This window comes from Hyla sarda, chromosome 1, assembly GCF_029499605.1.
Source record: "Hyla sarda isolate aHylSar1 chromosome 1, aHylSar1.hap1, whole genome shotgun sequence".
Taxonomy (NCBI): domain Eukaryota; kingdom Metazoa; phylum Chordata; class Amphibia; order Anura; family Hylidae; genus Hyla; species Hyla sarda.
Window position 1 is genome coordinate 508,509,700 of NC_079189.1, and position 24,038 is coordinate 508,533,737.

The window sequence follows — 24,038 nt, forward strand, 5'->3', positions numbered from 1 at the left end:
CATCCCTCTCTGCTTCCAGCTTGTGTGGTGTAAAGAAGGCTCTAATACTACTGTGTGAGACTGGCGTACAAATTTTCGCATATGCTAATTTTCACATATAAATGCAAATATTACGAATATGCGAATTTAGTGAATATATGACGAATATTCGTCCATATATTCACGAAATATTGTTAATTCAAATATGGCCTATGCCGCTCAACACTATTTCTTATACCAGTTGATTTGAAAAAAATAATTCCACCGGAGTTCTCCTTTAAACATAGGTAGCATGGCCAAAGATCAGTGGGAGATTTATCAAAACCTGTGCAGAGGAAAAGTTGAACAGTTGCCCATATGAACCAATCAGATACCGTATATTCCGGCGTATAAGACGACTTTTTAACCCCGACTTTTTTTTTGAAAAGTCGGGGGTCGTCTTATACGCTGGGTATTGGGGTCCGGGATAGGAAAACTTATGACTATCTGCCCGAGCAGATAAAAACTAATTACTGATACTAAAAACCAGGGTGTCTCCAGCTGTTGTGAAACTAGAACTCCCAGCATGCCCGAACAGCCTTTGCCGATCCGGGCATGCTGGTAGTTGTAGTTACACAACAGCTGGAGGCACCCTGGTTTTTAGTATCACGGGAGCAGATAATCATAGCTTTTCCTATGCCGGACATCCCTGGTCCATAGCAGTAGATGGTGACCCCGGGACGGAGGAGCGGTAATCAGAACACTCTGGGGGCAGTACAGACATACAGCCTCCAGCCATACATTGTATATGGCTGGAGACTGTATGTCTGTGAGGGGGGGGACTGTCTACTAATGTGGGGGAGCTGCCTACTAATGTGGGGTAACTCCCGACCTAATGTGGGGTAACTCCCGACCTAATGTGGGGGAAGTTGCCTACTATTGTGGGGGAACTGTCGACCTAATGTGGGGGAACTGCTGACCTAATGTGGGGGAAGCTGCCTACTATTGTGGGGGAACTGCTGACCTAATGTGGGGGGAACTGCTGACCTAATGTGGGGAAGCTGCCTACTATTGTGGGGGAACTGCTGACCTAATGTGGGGGAGCTGCCTACTATTGTGGGGGAACTGCTGACCTAATGTGGGGGAGCTGCCTACTAATATGGGGGAACTGCAACCTAATGTGGGGGAAGATGCTGCCTACCTAATGTGGGGGGAACTATACTGCCTACCTGACGTGGGGGGAACTACAAGATACTGTACATCGCGGTGGAAGGGGTAGTCTTGTACGGCGAGTATATCCCAAACTCTATATTTTAACTGTAAAAGTTGAGGGTCGTCTTATACGCCCAGTCGTCTTATACGCCGGCATATACAGTAACTTTATTTTTTTAAGAGGCCTTTTTAAAATAAAAGAAGCAATCTAATTGGTTGCTATGGGCAACTGGTCAAATTTTCCTCTGCACAGGTGATCCCATCTGCTCTCTGTCGATCCTGGGATCTTCTTATATAGTCTTCCTACCCAGGCAGGATGTACAAGTAGATTGACCAATATTACTGATCAGTGCTATGCAATGCATACAATGAACAGTAGTAGCAATTAAAAGAAAAATGTGAATGAGGCCCTCCCCCAATAAAAAATGTAATTACCCCCTTCCCAAACAAACATATTTGGTATTGTCATGTTACTTAAATAACGAAACTATTAAAATATGATGTTAATGATCCTATATAATGAATGACTTAAATAAATAAATAAAAAGCCCCAAATTGCAGCTTTTATTGTTTAATCATATCCCAGAGAATATGGAATAAAAATTTATCAAAAAGTCACATAGCCACAAAAGGGGTACTGCTAAAAATGACAGATCATGGTGCAATAAAATGAGCCCTAAAAAAGCAGCATACACAGGAAAATGAGAAAGTTATCAGAGTCAGAATAGAACAATTTTAAGTTGACTTAGTACAATAATTGAAAAACATGTAAATATGGGTATCGTTGTAATCCGATTGACCCATAGGATAAAGAAAACATTTCAGTTTTACCATAAAGTGCACATCATAAAAACAACCCACCACCACCAGTTGCAAAATTGCACTGTTGTTTTCTTTTTATTTTATTTCCTGCAGTCTCTACCTTCCTCTGAATCAACATTGCAGATTGACTATTGACTGTATGAGAGACATTTATCATTGTTTGTCTTTAGAAAACCACATTGTATGATTTGTCTTTACCCCAGTGTGCAAAAAAATGTGTGCCTTTTTTAAAATACTGTCCACGGCCAGGTTTACAATTTCCACTTCCACTCCCCAAAAATCTCACTTCATAAAATAGCATTTAGTCAAATCCACTGTAGCAAAACATTTGCACAAATTTTGCTCAATAAAAGACATTTCAGCGACTTTTCTACACCAAAAAAGCTCTAAACCTGTTGATAAATTCCCCTTTATGTTTTTTCAGCGTTAATGTTATCATAATGATAAATACTACATGATAAATTCTGGTTCATATTGCTAGACACAGATACTTTTCTCTTGCTTATGTCACCTCCTGGCTAATACGCATTCCACCATATTTTGCTACAGAATAATAGGGCACACAGTTAATAAATTCATCACATTTTATGACTATTTAGGACATTTTTATGTCATAGCTTAAATCTATATATTTTTTAAACATGTAATCAAAAGGAGCTGTCCGAGACAGAGGGCTTCATCCAGGTCCCCAAAAAGATTTTGCAAACTACAGATTAATTTAATCTTATGCAATAAAATCTGGAAAAATAATTTCTATGTTGCAAATGACAATCTTCAAATAAAACTTTCCTTTTCCTCTACCACAAATAAATGCTGAAGCACAAATAAATCTACTGTAAACTGAAATGCATCTATGTGTAGAAATGTAATCTCACAAACATGAAGGCAGTTCTTATCTCTAAAAAGCAATATGCACTATTGATACTATGTTGACGATTAGAATCTACCTCTCCAAAAAGTAAATCAAAGCATGACTTATCTTCCGTCTACTAACCCTATATAGTTTGTTAACCCCTTAAGGTCTAAGCTATTTCAATTAAACTTTTAACAACATTTTAACTTTTTAAACGTTTTTTAAAAAAAGGACTCAGGGTTTTTCAGTTTTTGCACTTTCTTTTTTTCCTCCTTACCTTTTAAAAATTATAACCCTTTCAATTTTGCACCTACAGACCCATATGATGGCTTTTTTTTTTTTGCACCACCAATTCTAGTTTGTAATAACATCAGTCATTTTATCACAAAATGTACGGCAAAACAAAAAAAAAAAATATTTGTGGAACAAAATTGAAAAGAAAAAAAAAACGCCATTTTGTAGATTTTGGGGGATTCCATCACTGTGTGATTTAATTAATGATATATATAATAAATATATTTTTATTAAACAATTTTCAATAAACTATAAACCAAAGCATAAAACAAAATAATATAAGGAGACATTTATGGACATTTATCAACAGGTTTAGTCAGGTTTTCTTTACTATAATTGTCGCTAAATTGTCGCAACTGCGACTACTCGATTTTTCGTGCGACATTTTGACTGGAAAGCGAGAAAAGCAAGTTTTCCTAAAATTTACTATGTAGTAATAATTTTAAAATGGACTACAGGTAGTCAGGTATTTATTAACTGCGACAGTCGCAACTGCGCAAAAAAAAGTCGCAACAGCGTTAAAAATTGACTAAATTTACTCCAGCTCAAACATGGAGCAGAAAAAGCTACTACCAAAGTAAAAAAGGAAAAATTGCTTACGTGAAAGAAAATTATCAACAGGCTGAAACCAGTTGATAAATACGTCGCACATAAGCAAAAAAAAAGTAAGGAAAAAATTACTAAAAAAAAGAATACATAAGCAAACATTGATAAATGTCCCTCAATATGTATAAAAACATAGGCAGAAATCAAGTAAGCACATATAGGGACATTTATCAATGTTTGCTTATGTATTCTTTTTTTTAGTAATTTTTTCCTTACTTTTTTTTTGCTTATGTATGACTTATTTATCAACTGCTTTCAGCCTGTTGATAATTTTCTTTCACGTAAGCAATTTTTCCTTTTTTTACTTTGGTAGTAGCTTTTTCTGCTCCATGTTTGAGCTGGAGTAAATTTAGTCAATTTTTAACCCTGTTGCGACTTTTTTTTGCGCAGTTGCGACTGTCGCAGTTAATAAATATCTGACTACCCTTAGTCCATTTTAAAATTCTTACTATGTAGTTAATTTTTGGAAAACTTGCTTTTCTCGCTTTCCAGTCAAAATGTCGCACAAAAAATCGCGTAGTCGCAGTTGCGACAATTTTGCGACAATTATAGTAAAGAAAACCTGACTAAACCCGTTGATAAATGTCCATAATAGAGTGCAAAGAGTGTTTGAAGCATCTTTACCTGTGGCAAGTATGACAACCCCTATAGTAAATGCCCCCCCCCCCCAAAAAAAAAAGAAGAGAACACTTTCTCTCAACGTCCATGTGAAGTATAAAACGGTATCCTGTAACTTCGGTCACCATTAAGCAATCAGCTGGTAAGAAATAGGTGTTGTCAATGGAGAGAAGGAAATATAGCACAACTCCCCAAGTCTCATAACAGGCAGACAAACATCGAATGCAGTTCCTTATTTCGGGAACCCCACTCGAACCCAGCAGTAGCTCCTCTCACTCTCAGGGGATCCTGACAGAGAGCTATAGTGCTCAAAATGAATGGGTAAACTATATTCAGTATTACATATCCGGTAAACCTAACACCCCTCGAGAACCTCTCAGAAATTCCACATTATACCAAGTATTGTACCTAAATGGTCGTACAATCTCAATCTTTCCCCGAGAGTCAAAGTGAGTAACAATAAAGGATTTCCATTTCTGGAAAAAACAGTTAGTGCCGATATCGGAGTGTCGCGCAGCATCTAAGCGATCTACATCTTGAAATGACTTCAATTGGGCTATCAGCATTGGCAAATCTGGAGTGGTAGAATCCAGCCATTTAGCAAAGAGGCAACGCATTGCAACTAAAAGGACAACATGAACAAACCATGGAAACCTCTTCTCCCCCTCCCCTTCTCCCTTCAGTGGGCATAATTGGTGAAATAGGATTGATTGTGGTGTAAAAGGGATACGCACCTTCCAATGGTCCCATATGTACGACTGTATGAGATGTCAGTAAGTTGCAGATTGGGAGAACTCCCAGATAGTGATGAGCGGCATAGGCCATATTCGAATTCGCGATATTTCACGAATATATGGACGAATATTAGTCATATATTCGCGAAATTCGCATATTCGTTATATTCGTTTTTTTGCATATGCGAAAATATATTTGCATATTCGCGAATATTCAGCCCTCCCTTCTTTAATGGTATAGGGAACTGTGACTAGTGCATTAACTCTGTGATTTTTCGCCCATTTAAACCAATAAGCCCAGTGTGGTCTATGGGGATCTCACGGGTCCTGGGGTGGGACAGAGTTTTACAGTGTTGTTGTTTAACTTTACTTTCCTGGAAACGCTGCTGAGTTGCCCATAGCAACCAGCCAGATTGCTTCTTTCATTTTTCACAAGGCCTCTGCAAAATGAAAGAAGCAATCTGATTGGTTGCTATGAGCAACTCAGAAACTTTTCCTGGAAAAGTTTCTGAGTTGCCCGTAGCAACCAGATTGCTTCCTTCATTTTTCAGAGGCCTTTTCAAAAATGAAGGAAGCAATCTGGTTGGTTGCTAAGGGCAACTGCACAACTCTTCCTCTACACTGGTTTTGATTAATCTCCCCCATAGAGGGAGATTTATCAAAACCTGTCCAGAGGAAAAGTTTCTGAGTTTCCCATAGTAACCAATCAGATTGCTTCTTTCATTTTTAGAGGCCTTTTCAAAAATGAAGAAAGCAATCTGATTGGTTGCTATGGGCAACTGCACAACTCTTCCTCTACACTGGTTTTCGCATATGCGCATATTTGCGAATTTTGAGCCCTCCCTTCTTTAATGGTATAGGGAACTGTGACTAGTGCATTTTTGCTTATTGAAACCAATTGGCCCATGGTGGTCTATGGGGCTCTCACGGCATGTACAACAGTAAGATAAGCTGGACCGTCTCAGCAGCACAGTGGATGGGAGACCACCACAGGCTTGAGTCCTGGGGTGGGACAGTGTTGTGGTTTAACTTTACTTTCCTGGAAAAGTTGCCCATAGCAACCAATCAGATCGCTTCTTTCATTTTTCACAAGGCCTCTGCAAAATGAAGGAAGCAATCTGATTGGTTGCTAAGGGCAACTCAGAAACTTTTCCTCTGGACAGGTTTTCATAAATATCCCTCTATGGGGGAGATTCATCAAAACCAGTGTAGAGGAAGAGTTGTGCTGTTGCCCATAGCAACCAATCAGATTGCTTCTTTCATTTTTTAAAAGGCCTCTGAAAAATGAAGGAGGCAATCTGGTTGCTATGGGCAACTCAGAAACTTCCAGGAAAAGCTGCTGAGTTGCCAATAGCAACCAATCAGGTCGCTTCTTTCATTTTGCTGAGGCCTTGTGAAAAATGAAAGAAGCGATCTGATTAGTTGCTATGGGCAACTCAGAAACTTTTCCTCTGGACAGGTTTTGATTAATCTCCCTCTATGGGGGAGATTCATCAAAACCAGTGTAGAGGAAGAGTTGTGCAGTTGCCCATAGCAACCAATCAGACTGCTTCTTTCATTTTTGAAAAGCCCTCTAAAAAATGGAGGAAGCAATATGGTTGCTATGGGCAACTCAGCAGCTTTTCCAGGAAAGTAAAGTGAAACCACAACACTGTAGAACTCTGTCCCACCCCGGGACTCGAATCCATGGTGGTCTCCCATCCACTGTGCTGCCAAGACAGTCCTGCTTAGCTTACTGCTTTACATGCTGAGAGATCCCCATAGACCACAATGGGCCTATTGGTTTCCATGGGCAAAAAATCACAGAGTTAATGCACTAGTCACAGTGCGCTATGCGCATAATCGCGAATATTGAGTCCTCCCTTATTTAATAGTATAGGGAATACCATTAAATAAGGGAGGGCTCAATATTCGCGATTATGCGCATATATTTTCGCATATGCGAAAAAATACGGATATTCGTAATTACGAATATATAGTGCTATATTCGCAATATTCACGAATTCGCAAATATGTGATATTCACGAAAAAAAATTTGAATTGCGAATATTCGCGAGCAACACTACTCCCAGATCCCATGGTACATGTTGGTAAGTGGGGCATTACATTTAGGACAGTGTGTGATCCTATCCAGGAAAGAAGGTAAAGGCAAGATGATAAAGCCATATAAGGCTGCATAAGCTACCTTGAAATACGTCTCCCTCCACCTCTCATTGATAACATTTTTCCGTACAGTGGCACACCCTCTCAACACTATATCATGGATGTCAGTATCCCCAGTACATCTTTCCCACGTACAGAACACGTTTGAGATACATTTTTAGGAAGCTGTTACGGAAGGCTGTGTATAAATCAGAGATCGATCTTCTCTGGGGTTCATTGCCAATAATGTCATTTAAAATGCGGGTTGGGGCTTCCTTTGACAAATTCCATAATCTAGAAGAACAAAAGGGTTGACCCTGATTGGCGTAGAAAGTGTGGGACAGGGGGAGGTCAAACGCATGGAGCATTTCTCCCGGTGTGAGCCACCTACATTCATCACTATAAGTCAGTTGCCCAACTGTCCAAACCCCTCTAGAAAGCCACAATCTCAACCACGGAGAAGATTTGCCCTGCAGGAATTCTGGATGGTCAAGCAAGGGCATACTTTTGGATAAAAGAAACGGGAGGCCAGAAACCTTTCGCACTTCTTTCCAAGTCACTATGGAATCACACAGTAGTACTGTACTATCAGAAGTTTAGCATAAGAAGTGTGAAGCGGTGTCGGCAGAGACCATGGGGCAGCCAATGCTGCTTCCACCGCTAGATTGGAGAAGTAGTCAAAAACATGCAGCCAATCATGCGCATGGCAAAACAAGCAAGCTAAACTATAGCCCCTGACATTTGGGAAGTTAACCCCCCCACTAACTTGCTAAGCATGAGCTTCTGTAAAGCTATGCGCAGGCGCATGCCCTGCCACAGGAAGCGTTGAAAGGCCACGTTGAGGCGTCTAACATCGGCATGCCGAAGTAGAAGCGGAAGCGTTTGCAAGGGATATAATAAGCGAGGAAAACTAAGCATTTTAGCAAGATGGCATCTATCCAGGAAGGATAAGGGCAAGGACTCCCAGCACTTCAGTTCCGTCAACATATGCTGAAAGAGCTGTGTATAGTTGAGTGAATAAACCGTGTCAGGAGTCTTCCCTATGCGAATGCCCAAGTACGTTATCAAAGAAGGAGCCACTGTAATGCCCAGGGCATTCACATCAAGAAGCCACTTGGGAGGAGTCGTACCCAAAGGCAATAGTATACTCTTGGCAGCATTAACTCTGTAGCCCGTAAAACTCCCCACATAAGATAGAAAGTTGAGACAGCCTCTCTGGGATTGGTAAGGTAAAGAAATACATAATCGGCAAACATGGACAATTTGATCTCCTTCGTGCCCACAGCTATACCTCTGTAGACATCAGAGGAGATCAAAACGTGGGCCAGAGGTTCAATCGCCAGATTGAACAATAAAGGCGATAATGGGTAACCCTGACATGTGCCCTTCGCTAACGCGAGGGGGGATAAGATACCTGGGGTATGTACCCTAGCCGTAAGACCATCATATAGGCCATCTATTATCCATATATTTTTATAGTTTGGACATTTATGTACGCGGTGATACCACATATGTTCATATTTATTTTAATTTACGTTGGTTTTTTAATCGGAAAAGGGGGGTGATTCAAACGTTTATTACGGAAGGGGTTAAATCCCATATATTAACAATTTTTTTACACTTTTTTTTGCAATGTTATAGCCTCCATAGGGGACTATAACATGCAATACATTGATTGCAGACACTGATCAATGCTATGCCATAGCATTGCATTGATCAATGTTTCCAGCACTCTATTGCTCCAGCCTGGATCTCAGGCATGGAGCAATCAAATGACAATCAGATGCCGAGGAGGAAGGTAGGGACCCTCCTTGTTTCCGCACAGCTGATTGGGAAACTACAGTTTCACCACGATGGTCCCGATCAGCCCGACTGAGCTGCCGGGAAACCTTTTTTTTAAACTTTAGACGCTAACTTTGATCTCCGCATCTAAAGAGTTAATACTAGGCATCACCGCGATTGGGCCCCAGCTACCGTTAAGAGGTTCACAGTTAATGTAAAATTTTAACATAGGACCCCTTATTTGATATCAGCTCCACAAGTCTTGCATCCATTGAACTTGTGAGTTTTTGGACAGTTTCTGCTTGAATATGTTTGCCAAATGTCAGACTAGCCTCCCAGAGCTGCTGTTTTGATGTAAACTGCCTCCCACCCTCATCGATCTTTTGCTTGAGGATACTCCAAAGGTTCTCAATAGGATTGAGGTCAGGGGAGGATGGATGCCACACCATGACTTTCTCTCCTTTTATCCCCATAGCAGTCACTGATGCAGAGGTATTCTTTGGGAAGAAAGTGGTCAGTCATAAACTCCACATACTTTGCAGAGGTCATCTTTACACTTTCGGGGACCCTAAAGGGGCCAACCAGCTCTCTTCCCATGATTGCGGCCTAAAGCAGAACTCTACCACAGCCTTGCTGACATTGCAGCCTTGTTGGAACAGGGTGGCCATCCACTAACCATCCACTACTCCATCCATCTGGACCATCCATGGTTGCACAGCACTCATCGGTGAACAGGACTGTTTGAAAATTAGTCTTCATGTGTTTTTCTGCTCAATGCAGCCGTTTCCGTTTGTGAGCATTTATTAGTGGTGGCCGAATAGAAGGTTTATGTACAGTTTCAAGACTCTGGAGGACTCTACACCTTGATGTCCGTGGGACTCCGGAGGCACCAGCAGCATCAAATATCTGTTTGCTGCTATGTATTGGTATTTTAGCAGCTGCTTTCTTGATCCGATGCATGGATCTGGCAAAAATCTTCCTCAATGTGCCTTTATCTGCTCAAACCCTGCGTCGTCCCCTGCGTCGTTGCTATGCACGGCGCGGCGCACTGACGCCATGCGCCGTGCAGCGCATAGCAATGACGCAGGGGACGCAGGCCGGAGGCCTGCAGCAGCGTGGACCCGACCCCGGCAACAGGTAATTATGCCACCGGGGATGGGGGGAGGCAACGGGGCAGTGGCGTCGGCAATGGGTGCCGCTGCCCCTTCTCTCCCCCTGGCTGTCGGCGCCGTTTCTCTCCCCCTGGCTATCGGCGCCGGCAATGGGGCGCCGGCACCGATAGTCAGGGGGACAGAACGGGCAGCGGCGCCGATAGCCAGGGGGTGAGAAGGGCCGGCAGCAGGACTCTAGACCCCAGGAAAGGCAGGGGGAGAGAAGCGGGCAGCGACGGCCTCTCTCCCCCTGCCTTTCCTGGGGGTGTATCGGCGTATAACACGCACATAGACTTTAGGCTAAACATTTTAGCCTAAAAAGTGCGTGTTATACGCCAATAAATGCGGTATATATAATACCTCTGTAGTTTTTGTGCAGTGCAAATTTTTTTCTATGTCGATTGTATAAATTCCTATGATTCCTTGTAAAATAACATTACATTTCCATCATGCTTTGACATAAGTTCCACCTATCTCTCTTCATTCTATTCTAAATTTATAAGTAAAGTTGTCATGGAAACTAATTTAATAACTTTAGCTTGCTGCTAAATAGAGAAAAAAATTAATATTATAGAAATACAGGCAACAAGCCAGAATAAAGATCTACTGTAAATTGAGTAAGTATGTGTTTTATTCCAAATAATAATAATAATAATAATAAATATTATGTTTTTAGCAATTTTAAGAGTAAAACTTGATGCTTGAATATCTACATTTTACAATAATGCTGCTTAGTTGCTTTTATAATGGAAATCCTGATGGAAGTGTCAGATCTATCATACTAATTGACTTACATTTGGGCTCCGACAGGGTTCCATTGTGGTGTTTGTTGCTTTTGATGGACAAATAGGGATGCATGCTGTCCTATTATTATTGTCATATCTGATGTAAAGCTCATGGAGGCTCTGACAGTAGTGTGAACACAGACAAATAGTACTGTAGTGAATAGACAGTGCTGTCCTTATAGTGTGCTCCCATAGATCTGCTCTCTTGCAAATTTTCCATCATTGAGCGGCAGTATGAAACACTGGGCCATGGCATCACGTTGGGCCTAAGCTTCACAAATTTTGACAGCAAGAGGATTGCAACCGGGCACCAGAGAGCAACAGAGACATGATGGGAATGCTGGAGGTAGGTAAAAGTGTATTTTTTAATATCATGTGCAATAAGAAAAGTGTAAAACAAATAAAACCCCTCCCATTGGTTAACCCCTTTAATTATAGAAATAGACTACTACCTAGGAAGTGGACCAGCCCCCTTACCCAACTGAAGTTCATTTACCACATAAAAGTAAAGTACATTTTATAGCACAGAAAAGTTGTGGTGCCCAGTTACAGATTTTTTTCATCAGCTAGACCTCTGTGAAACTGTACACTTGTAGAGTAGGCACCTGGTCATGCTATTTTTAACCTCTAAACATAATTTCTACTAAAGTGTCAAAATGTCAAAAAAATAATAAGAATAATAATATTTAGAGATGAGCGAACTTTTGGAAAATTCAATGCGGCTGATTTGCCGAATTTTTTGAAAAAAATTGGTTTGATCAGAATTTATTCACTGCAAATCTGTATTAAAAACAGTTTTTTCTGGACTACAGAGAGCCTCAAAAGGAGTATAGAACACTTTGCTTTGCTCTAACATGCATATGGAGTGTGCTGGGGTAGTGAAATAATACTGTTATTCAGTATGACATGCAGATTACAGGCATCACTTTTAGAATCACTGCCGCAGAGAGGCACAATGACAGAGCCTGGAGGTGGCATCAGTATGACGAGCCCATATAGTGGCTGAATGACACCGCTTGGATGTGGCTGCAGCATGAGGAGACCTTAAAGTGGCTGAATGACAGCGTGGAGGTGTTGGCAGCATGAGGAGACCATATAGTGGCTGAATGACACAACGTGGATGTGTTGGCAGCATGAGGAGATCATATAGTGGCAAAATGAGACAGCGGGGAGGTGTTGGCAGCAGGAGGAGACCATATAGTGTCTGAATGACACAGCTTGAATGTGGCTGAAGCATGAGGAGACCATATAGTGGCTGAATAACACAGCGTGGAGGTATTGGCAGCATGAGGAGACCATATAGTGGCTGAATGACACAGTGTGGAGGTGTTGGCAGCATGAGGAGACCATATAGTTCCTGAATGGCACAGCCTGGAGCTGGCAGCTGCATGAGTAGACACTAAGGCTTCACAATCCCTAAGATTAAAAGATTAATTTTGAAATTTAAATTGTAGATTTATGTTAGCTAGTGCTACCATAAAAATTTTAGGCCCAGGCTCAGAAGCGTCAGTAAACCATATATTGGCTGAATTACACAGCCTGGAGGTGGGTGAAGCATGAGGAGACCCCATAGGGGCTGAATGACACAGCCTGGAGTTGACTGAAGCATGAGGAGACCATGTAATGTCTGAATGGCACAGCCTGAAGTTGGCTGAATCATGAGGAGAACATTTTGGTGTCTGAATGGCACAGCCTGGAGTTGGCAGAAGCATGAGGAGACCATTGAAATTTATGATTTTTAAATAGAAATTTAAGATTTTTAAATTGAAAGTTAGGATTTTTAAATTAACTTTTAACTCCCAAGTTTTAGTGTCCTGGGCTCAAGCGTGTGGGTACAAAGGACCAAATGTAAAAAGGAGTCACATGTCACATGGCAGCACAATGACAGAACCTGGAGGTGGCATCAGTATGAGGAGTTCCTATAGTGGCTGAATGACTGCCTGGAGTTTGTTGCAGCATGGGGAGACCATACAGTTTCTGAATGGCACACCCCAGAGTTGGCTGAAGCATGAGGAGACCATATAGTGTCTGAATGGCAAAGCCTGGAGTTGGCATCAGCATGAGTAGACACTAGGGCTTTACAATCCCTAAGATTAAAAGATGAATTTTGAAATTTAAATTGAAGATATATGGTAGCTAGTTCTACCACAAAATTTTTTTTATGCCAAGGCCCAGGCCCAGCAGCATCACTAAACCATATATTGGCTGAATGACACATCCTGAAGGTGGCTGAAGCATGGAGACCATATAGTGGCTGGATGACACAGCCTGGAGTTGGCTGAAGCATGAGGAGACCATATCGTATCTGAATGGCTCAGCGTGGAGTTGGCAGAAGCATGAGGAGACCATTGAAATTTAAGATTTTTTAAATAGAAATGTAAGATTTTTTTTATTGAAATTGAGGATTTTGAAATTGAAATTTTAACTCCCAAGTTTTAGTGTCCCGGGCCCCGGCATGTTGGTACAAAGAACCAAATCTACATTAGTGTTGCTCACGAATATTCGCAATTCGAATATTATTCGCGAATATCGCATATTCGCGAATTCGCGAATTTCGCGAATATAGCGCTATATATTCGTAATTACGAATATTCTTTTTTTTTTTTTTTTTTTTTTTTCACAGTACACATCACAGTGATCACCCCTCTCTGCTTCCAGCTTGTGAGGTGTAAAGAAGGCTCTAATACTACTGTGTGAGACTGGCGCGCGAAAATTCGCATATGCAAAAATTCGCACATGCGAAAATTAGCATATGCTAATTTTCGCATATGCGATTATTCGCATATGCGAAAATAAAACGAATATAACGAATATGCGAATATTCGCGAATATATGACGAATATTCGTCCATATATTCGCGAATATTCGCGAATTCGAATATGGCCTATGCTGCTCAACACTAATCTACATGTCATATGACAGCACAATGACAGAGCCTGGAGGAGGCATCAGTATGAGGAGACCATATAGTTGCTGAATGACACAGCCAGGAGCTGGCAGCAGCATGAGTAGACACTAGGGCTTCACAATCCCTGAGATTAACCCCTTAAGGACACATGACGTACTGGAACGTCATGTGTCCACTCCCGATCTATAACGCGGGGCCACGGCGTGGCCCCACGTCATAGCGGGTCGGGCCCGGCCTCTAACAACGACCGGGACCCGTGGCTAATAGCGCGCGGCATTGATCGCTGTGCCGCGCGCTATTAACCCTTTAGACGAGGCGTTCAAAGTTGAACGCCGCGTCTAAAGTGAAACCGAAAGTATGCCGGCTAGCTCAGTGGGCTGTTCAGGATAGCCGTGGCGAAATTGCGGCGTCCCGAACAGCTTACAGGACAGCGGGAGGGCCCCTACCTGTCTCCTCGCTGTCCGATTGCCGAATGACTGCTCAGTGCCTGAGATCCAGGCATGAGCATTCATGCGGCAGAATCATCGATCACTGGTTTCTTATGAGAAACCAGTGATCAATGATAAAGATCAGTGTGTGCAGTGTTATAGGTCCCTATGGGAGCTATAACACTGCAAAAAAAAATGAAAAAAAAAAGTGAACAAACATCATTTAACCCCTCCCCTATTAAAAGTTTGAATCACCCCCTTTTCCCATAAAAAAAAACACAACAACCTACAGGTGTGGAAGACCACACAATAAATAGTGAATATACCCCAGTTAAAAATAATTTATGACAAGTATAATCATGTATAAAAGTAATTTTATTGAAATGTATAGTTTAAAAAATACATATATGTATATCTAAAATCACAGAATCAATTCATAAACGGTAATAAAAAAATATATATATAGAATATATAAAAAAATTAAATATGAAAGTATAAGGTGGATGCTGGGGTGAGAGAGCCTGTATGCCAATATAATAAAAAAGGAAATAAAAATGGTTCTTTGCGAAGTCACAATACTAGTAGTGAGCTGCAATTAATAGTTTATAAATCAATATCTGCAGGGGTTGCATGCACAAGGTGAGGGGAAGGAGGGGGGAAGGACGTAGTGCAAAATGTGCAAAAAAGATGTGCAATACTTGTGGAAATGAATTACCACGCAATAGCCGGTGAGGGCAACCAATTATATGTGATAAAATTGTGGATTAATAACCAAAACAAAAGGTAAATGAATAAAACATGACACTCAAGTGAGTTGCAACAAGTGAAAAAGATTTAAAAGTTAAAAATTAATTAATTAACGGTGCAACTAAAGTGGACAAGGACTTGAACATGCAGCCTAAAGAAGGGAAAATAATAATACCTGGGTAACACGGTATAGTGCTAATAGTAAGCAATAACAACCAACAGGCAGTAGGCAGCAATAGTGCAGATAGCAGCAGATAGATAGCAGCAAGTTTAGGTGGTGACTAGCAACAAGGAATAATATATAGGGAAGAAACGGTCTAGTATAAAACTGGCACAGGACTCACCCCAATCCACCTCCACAACTCCGACGCGTTTCGCCGGAAGCGGCTTTGTCAAGGAGTGAGGTGGACTAGGATAGTCTCGCTATAAGTAGGATATGTATGCCAATGAGGAGTGAGGAACGCACCTGTTGCGGGACACTAGGTGATGTAAACCGGAAATGGCGTCAGGTCACGTGAGCGGATCGGCTCATGTGAATGAGACCGAGATCTCGCGAGAGGAGGGCCGTGTAAGCCGTCCACGCCTGGGGTACACTACTGCGCATGTATGCTGGCTCAACTCCCATATAGGGAGCCAGAGACGCGCATGTATGCTGGCTCCCTATATGGGAGTTGAGCCAGCATACATGCGCAGTAGTGTACCCCAGGCGTGGACGGCTTACACGGCCCTCCTCTCGCGAGATCTCGGTCTCATTCACATGAGCCGATCCGCTCACGTGACCTGACGCCATTTCCGGTTTACATCACCTAGTGTCCCGCAACAGGTGCGTTCCTCACTCCTCATTGGCATACATATCCTACTTATAGCGAGACTATCCTAGTCCACCTCACTCCTTGACAAAGCCGCTTCCGGCGAAACGCGTCGGAGTTGTGGAGGTGGATTGGGGTGAGTCCTGTGCCAGTTTTATACTAGACCGTTTCTTCCCTATATATTATTCCTTGTTGCTAGTCACCACCTAAACTTGCTGCTATCTATCTGCTGCTATCTGCACTATTGCTGCCTACTGCCTGTTGGTTGTTATTGCTTACTATTAGCACTATACCGTGTTACCCAGGTATTATTATTTTCCCTTCTTTAGGCTGCATGTTCAAGTCCTTGTCCACTTTAGTTGCACCGTTAATTAATTAATTTTTAACTTTTAAATCTTTTTCACTTGTTGCAACTCACTTGAGTGTCATGTTTTATTCATTTACCTTTTGTTTTGGTTATTAATCCACAATTTTATCACATATAATTGGTTGCCCTCACCGGCTATTGCGTGGTAATTCATTTCCACAAGTATTGCACATCTTTTTTGCACATTTTGCACTACGTCCTTCCCCCCTCCTTCCCCTCACCTTGTGCATGCAACCCCTGCAGATATTGATTTATAAACTATTAATTGCAGCTCACTACTAGTATTGTGACTTCGCAAAGAACCATTTTTATTTCCTTTTTTATTATATTGGCATACAGGCTCTCTCACCCCAGCATCCACCTTATACTTTCATATTTAATTTTTTTATATATTCTATATATATATTTTTTTATTACCGTTTATGAATTGATTCTGTGATTTTAGATATACATATATGTATTTTTTAAACTATACATTTCAATAAAATTACTTTTATACATGATTATACTTGTCATAAATTATTTTTAACTGGGGTATATTCACTATTTATTGTGTGGTCTTCCACACCTGTAGGTTGTTGTTTTAGTTGCTCTTTTCAGTGAATAATAAATCCCCTACCTTATCTACACAATATTTCTAATTTTGAGCCCTTGAGGAAAGTTTCTTTCGGTTACAAAAAAAAACACAGTGTAAATAAAAATAAACATATATGGTATCGCCGCGTGTGGAAATGTCCGAATTATAAAAATATATTGTTAATTAAACCGCACGGTCAATGGCGTGCGCGCAAAAAAATTCCAAAGTCCAAAATACTGCATTTTTGGTCACTTTTTATATCATGAAAAAATGAATAAAAAGATCAATAAGTCCTATCAAAGCAAAAATGGTACCGTTAAAAACATAAGATCACGGCGCAAAAAATGAGCCCTCATACTCCCCCATACACAGAAAAATAAAAAAGTTATAGGGGTCAGAAGATGACAATTTTAAACGTATAAATTTTCCTGCATGAAGTTATTATTCTTTCCAGAAGTACGACAAAATCAAACCTATACAAGTAGGGTATCATTTTAACCGTATGGACCTACAGAATAAATATCAGGTGTCATTTTACCGAAAAATGTACTACGTAGAAATGGAAGCCCCCAAAAGTTACAAAATGGCGTTTTTTTTTTTCAATTTTGTCTCACAATGATTTTTTTTCCGTTTCAACGTAGATTTTTGGGCACAATGACTGACGTCATTACAAAGTAGAATTGGTGGCGCAAAAAATAAGCCATAATATGGATTTTTAGGTGCAAAATTGAAAGAGTTATGATTTTTTAAAGGCAAGGAGCAAAAAACGAAAATGCAAAAACGGAAAAAACCCCGGTCCTTAAGGGGTTAAGGACCACGGGTTTTTCCATTTTTGCACTTTCGTTTTTTCCTCCTCACCTTTTAAAAATCATAACCCTTTAAATTTTGCACCTAAAAATCCATATGATGGCTTATTTTTTGCGCCACCAATTCTACTTTGCAGTGACATTAGTCATTTTATCCAAAAATCTACGGCAAAACGGAAAAAAAATCATTGTGCGACGAAATAGAAGAAAAAACGCCATTTTGTAAATTTTGGGGGCTTCCGTTTCTACGCAGTACATTTTTGGGTAAAAATGACACCTTATCTTTACTCTGTAGGTCCATATGATTACAATCATACCCTACTTATATAGGTTTGATTTTGTTGTACTTCTGTAAAAAATCCTAACTACATGCAGAAAAAGTTATACGTTTAAAATTGTCATCTTCTGACCCCCATAACTTTTTCTTTTTCCGCATATGGGGCGGTATGAGGGCTCAGTTTTTGCGCCGTGATCTGAAGTTTTTAGAGGTAGCATTTTTGTATTGATCGGACTTTTTGATCGCTTTTTATTAATTTTTTTCATGATATAAAAAGCAACCAAAAATGCGTTATTTTGGACTTTGGAATTTTTTTGCGCGTACGACATTGACCGTGTGGTTTAATTAATGATATATTTTTATAGTTCGGACATTTACGCACGCGGCGATACCACATATGTTTATATTTATTTTTATTTACATGGTGTTTTTTTTATGGGAAAAGGGGGGTGATTTGAACTTTTATTAAGGAAAGGGTTAAATCACATTTATTAACTTTTTTTTTTTGCAGTGTTATAGCTCCCATAGGGACCTATAACACTGCACACACTGATTGCCAGCACTGTTCACTGCAAAGCCATAGCTTTGCAATGATCAGCGTTATCGGCAGTCGATTGCTCAAGCCTGAATCTCAGGCTTGGAGCAACCAATCGCCGAGGGGACACGCCGGAGGCAGGTAAGAGGACCTCCGATCGTGTCCCAGCTGATCGGGACACCGCATTTTCACTGCGGTGGTCCCAGTCAGCCCCGCTGAGCAGCCGGGCAGCTTTCACTTCTGGTTTAGATGCGGCGTTCAACTTTGAATGCCGCGTCTAAAGGGTTAATAGCGCGTGGCACTGCGATCGCTGCTGCGCGCTATTTGCCCCGAGTCCCGGCATCAGATACATACCGGGACCGACCCGATATGACGTGGGGTCATATGACACTGAGGCCCGATATGACATAAACCATATATTGGCTGAATGACACAGACTGGAGGTGGCTGAAGCATGAGGAGACCATTGACATTTAATATTTTTAAATTTAAGATTTTAAAATGGAAATTGAGGATTTTTAAATTGAAATTTTAACTCCCAAGTTTTAGTGTCCCGGGCCCCGGCGTGTGGGTACAAAGAACCAAATCAAACAAGGAGTCACATGTCACATGACAGCACAATTACAGAGCCTGGAGGTGGCATCAATATGAGGGGACTACGTAGTGGCTAAATGACTGCCTGGAGTTTGTGGCAACATGGAGAGACCATATAGTGTCTGAGTGGCACAGCCTTGAGTTGGCTGAAGCATGAGGAGACCATATAGTGTCTGAATGTCACAGCCTGGATTTTGTGGCAGTATAAAGAGACCATATAGTGGCTGAATGGCACAGTCTGGAGTTTGTGGCAGCATGAGGAGACCATATAGCGGCTGAATTGCACAGCCTGGAGTTGGCTGAAGCATGAAGAGACCATATAGTGGCTGAATGAGACAGACTGGAGGTGGCAGCTGCTGAATCAGTAGTCCTGAAAGTGACCCTAATGCAGAGAAATTTCCGAAATTGGGGACCAGCACTTTAATTGAGTTTTGCAATATCCATTGCAGCACAATGAGAAAGCCTGGAGGTGGTAGCATCAGCATAAACAGACCATAGAGCAGCATAATTAGAGAGCCTGGAGGTGACAGCATCAACATAAGGAGACCATATAGTGGCACAATGACAGAGCGTGGAGGCAGTAGCATCAGCATGAGGAGACCATATGACGGCACACTGAGAGAGCCTGGAGGTGGTAGCAGCAGCATGAGGAGACCATACGGTGGCACAATGACAGAGCATGGAGGTGGTAGCATTGGCATGAGTAGACAATAGAGCAGCACAATGAGAGAACCTGTAGGTGGCAGCAGCAGCATGAAGCGACCATATGGCGGCACAATGACAAGCCTGGAGGTGTTAGCATTAGCATGAGGAGACCATAGAGCAGCCCAATGACAGAGCCTGGAGGTGATAGCATTAGCATGAGGAGACCATATAGCAGCACAATGACAGAGCCGTTAGGTGGCAGCAGCATGAGGGACATGCCAACTGCGGGTTGAGTCTGAGGAACCCACTGACTGTTGACTGGGGGTGTCAGATGTCACTGTGGGATAAAATGGATGACCGAGTGAACCGATCAATCATGACTGCTGGGTTGCTGGGAGAGACAAGACTGCTAGCTGACACCGGGAGCTCAGACCTCTCGCTGTGACTCCGGCTGCCACACGCCCCTACTCTGCTGCGACCTCTGCCTGCGCCTGATGAATTTAGGCCTCTGCCACTCCACTGTGCACGTCCTGGCACTACTCTGCCTGACATACTTATTGCGTATATGAGGGGAGTACAATACGCTTCAATCCGCTTAAACAGTATTTGTCTAGAACAGCAGCAGATGTGTACTATTGGCTGTCCTTTCACAGTATATAGGCCCTTGACAGATTAACAGGTACAAAATAGTACACTACTTAGATGTAGGTATGTGGTATGCACTTATGAGGGCAGAAACATGCGCTACAGTACATTTAAAAAAGCATCTAAGTGAAAACACCAGCCGGTGAGTACTTTTGCCTGGACTTTCACAGAATCTAGGCCCTTGACGGATTAACAGGTGTAAAATAGTACACTACTTAGATGTAGGTATGTGGTATGAACTTATGAGGGCATAAAAATGCAGTACAGTACGCTTACAACAACATATTTTTGTAAAAAACCAGACAGTGATTACTTTTGCCTGAACTTTCACAGTATCTAGGCCCTTGACAGATTAACAGGTACAAAATAGTACACTACTTAGATGTAGGTATGTGGTGTGCTCTTATGAGGGCAGAAAAATGCGCTACAGTACACTTAAAAAAGTATCTAAGTGAAAACACCAGCCGGTGAGTACTTTTGCCTGGACTTTCACAGAATCTAGGCCCTTGACAGATTAACAGGTTTAAAATAGTACACTACTTAGATGTAGGTATGTGGTATGAACTTATGAGGGCATAAAAATGCAGCACAGTACGCTTACAAAAACATATTTTTGTAAAACACTAGGCAGTGATTACTTTTGCCTGAACTTTCACAGTATCTAGGCCCTTGACAGATTAACAGGTACAAAATAGTACACTACTTAGATGTAGGAATGTGGTAGGCACTTGTGAGGGCAGAAAAATGCACTACTGTACACTTAATAAACATATTGGAGTAAAACACAAGCCGGTGATTACTTTTGGCTGTCCTTTCACAGTATCTAGGTCCTTGACAGATTAACAGGTACAAAACAGTACTCTACTTAGATGTACGTGTGTGGTATGCACTTATGAGGGCATAAAAATGTGTTACAGTACGCTTACAAAAACATATTTTTGGAAAACACCAGGCAGTGATTACTTTTGCCTGAACTTTCACAGTATCTAGGCCCTTGACAGATTAACAGGTACAAAATAGTACACTACTTAGATGTAGGTATGTGGTATGCACTTGTGAGGGCAGAAAAATGCACTACTGTACACTTAATAAACATATTGGTGTAAAACACAAGCCGGTGATTACTTTTGGCTGTCCTTTCACAGTATGTAGGCCATTGACAGTTTAACAGGCACAAAATTGTACAGAAAAATGCGGCACAGTATGCTTTAAAAAAATGTATTTTAGTAAAACACCAGCCAGTGATTACTTTTGCGTGGACTTTCGCAGTATGTAGGCCCTTGACAGATTAACAGGTACAAAATTGTACACCACTTAGATGTAGGTATGTGGTATGCACTTATGAGGGCAGAAAAATGCGGTACAGTATGCTTTAAACACAAAATTGCACTCTGTTATTCCTGCCTCCTCTGCTAAGGTTTATGAAGTTGAGGCAGCTTGTTGAAATGTATGAGCCAACACACAGCTATCTGCCCCTCTCTGTAATACAATGTTGAAGAAAGTAATTGGGAGGTTAATGGCTGCAGTAAAAATCCTTTTTCAAGGAAAAAACACACAGCTCTCTGTCCACCAGAAAGCGGATGTGACTAGGATGTGAAATGCTGCTGGAATTAGCTTTTCTGTGTAACACACACACACAGCGATGTCCGTCCTATCTGTATGCAGTGTAATGAATGATATGATGAGCCGCAAAATGGCTGCCGAATATATAGGGCTGTGACATCACAGGGGTGACTGGCTGCTGATCTGCATCTTGCATGTGATTCAGGGTCATCCCGCCTACTTCCCTTCCCGCCTTCCTTTCCCACCTTCCCAGCGTTCCTTGCCCCATGTACTGACATGTGGATCTGCCACTTTAGGTGCCCTGGAGCCTGGACCACAGTAAATGGAGTTTAATGAAGTGATTTGCGCAATAGAATCGCGTCGATATTTGCATTTGTTGCAAATGGAATATTTCATGAAATTCGTAACAAATTCGGGTTCCTCAGCTTCGATTCGCTCATCTCTAATAATAATCTCTCCAATAGTAAATACTAGAAAACATCATTTCCATGTGTAATATTACTTTGTGTTTATGAATTTATCACCATAAAGAGCTTTGCATGAACACCTTTTACATGTTCTACACTTCTGAAGCGATTATTAACAAGGCAAAATGAACAAGTTCATCCTTGTGCTCTGTCATATTTTATGGATTGCCTCGAAGCTACTTGTTTGTGCCTCTTGAAATTGTGATCCTTTATCATCTTGTCATCTAAGTGATTCTAGGGTTAGATAAATGGAATATAAAAATGTCACATCAGTTGTATTTGATTTGAAGAGGAAAAAAATAAAAATGTGATAATTCCATTTTGGTGAAAATCTACTTCTTCCTTTTACTTTTTAAACAGTTTAAAGTTAGAAGCAAGTCATAGAATTGTCTTCTTTCTGTGATTTCCTTATTGTCCAAATAAACGTAGTCTCGAGGTGATAACAGGTGCTCAACCCCAAGTGCAGTTGTGCACATGCATTGGAGTAGAGGACCCGCACCTATGGACCAGAATGTGGTTTCACTCCTGTGGTAAATATATACAATGATATTAGCTAATCCTCAAAACTGATGTAAAATTAAGACATTAGCCAGTATATCCTTATATGAAGGATATACCTGAGCCCGCACACCCCGCCAAGGTTTCTCAAGTGATGCGGGATCTATCCACTAACCTACCTGGCCAGATGCATAAAACCAGGAACCAAATTACAGCAGCCTTAGGTCCAACCTGCAGACTGCTCCCCAGTCGCCTCCAGTGTGGACTAAGCACACATACAATGGGAGGGGGGAGACAGGTTACAAGCCCCACCCTTGCTGGTTCATTTATAGCAGGCCTCACAGGTGAAACCCCAACGCTACCCGACAAGATAAAAGGGCGCATTGGTATAGGCCTTAAAAGATGCTTGCCGGCTTATATTTGCATGGACATGGCAATAGCAGGAAACTCAACCCCAAGTGCAATTGTGCACCTTCGCTGGGGTAGAGGTCCTGCACTTGTCAACCGTTGCTATGGGCGATCCCCAGCAAAAATTGCATACAATGGAGGATGCCTGCAGACGGTCACAAATACCACAATCGCATCCTGACACCTGATAAATGTGTATGTGGATGCGTACAACATGACTAACTTTAAACAAATAAACGTAGTCTCGAGGTGATAACAGGTGCTCAACCCCAAGTGCAGTTGTGCACATATATTGGAGTAGAGGACCCGCACCTATGGACCAGAATATGGTTCCTTATTGTCCATCCTCTAAATGGGCAACATTTTGTGTTATACAACGGGAAATTAAGTAGCCACATAATTTGCGTCTGAATTATTACCTAATTTATTGAAGAGCAAAGTTCTAAAATACTCATATAACCCACAGAAAGTGCTGTTATATTAATGTATATCGACTAAACTGTTGGATGTTTGCAATTTCACAAATTCAGCTGTTTTCTCTCACATCAATAGTTTGAAACCCATCCACTATCATCCCAACTGTTTATAAAGTGAATCTGATCCTATGATGTGTGTGTCATGTTACTGAGGCAGACAGGCTGAACTCCCATTCTATCTAACCCCACTGGTGTTGGGAGACCCATGTACTTTAGTTGGTGGAGTGTCATTCTATTTGTTAGCCAAAAGGAGCCAGAGAAATGTATGATCAAATTAGTTTCTATTTTGATTCTAGCAGCCATTGTGGCTCATGTGCTTTACTCCAGAACC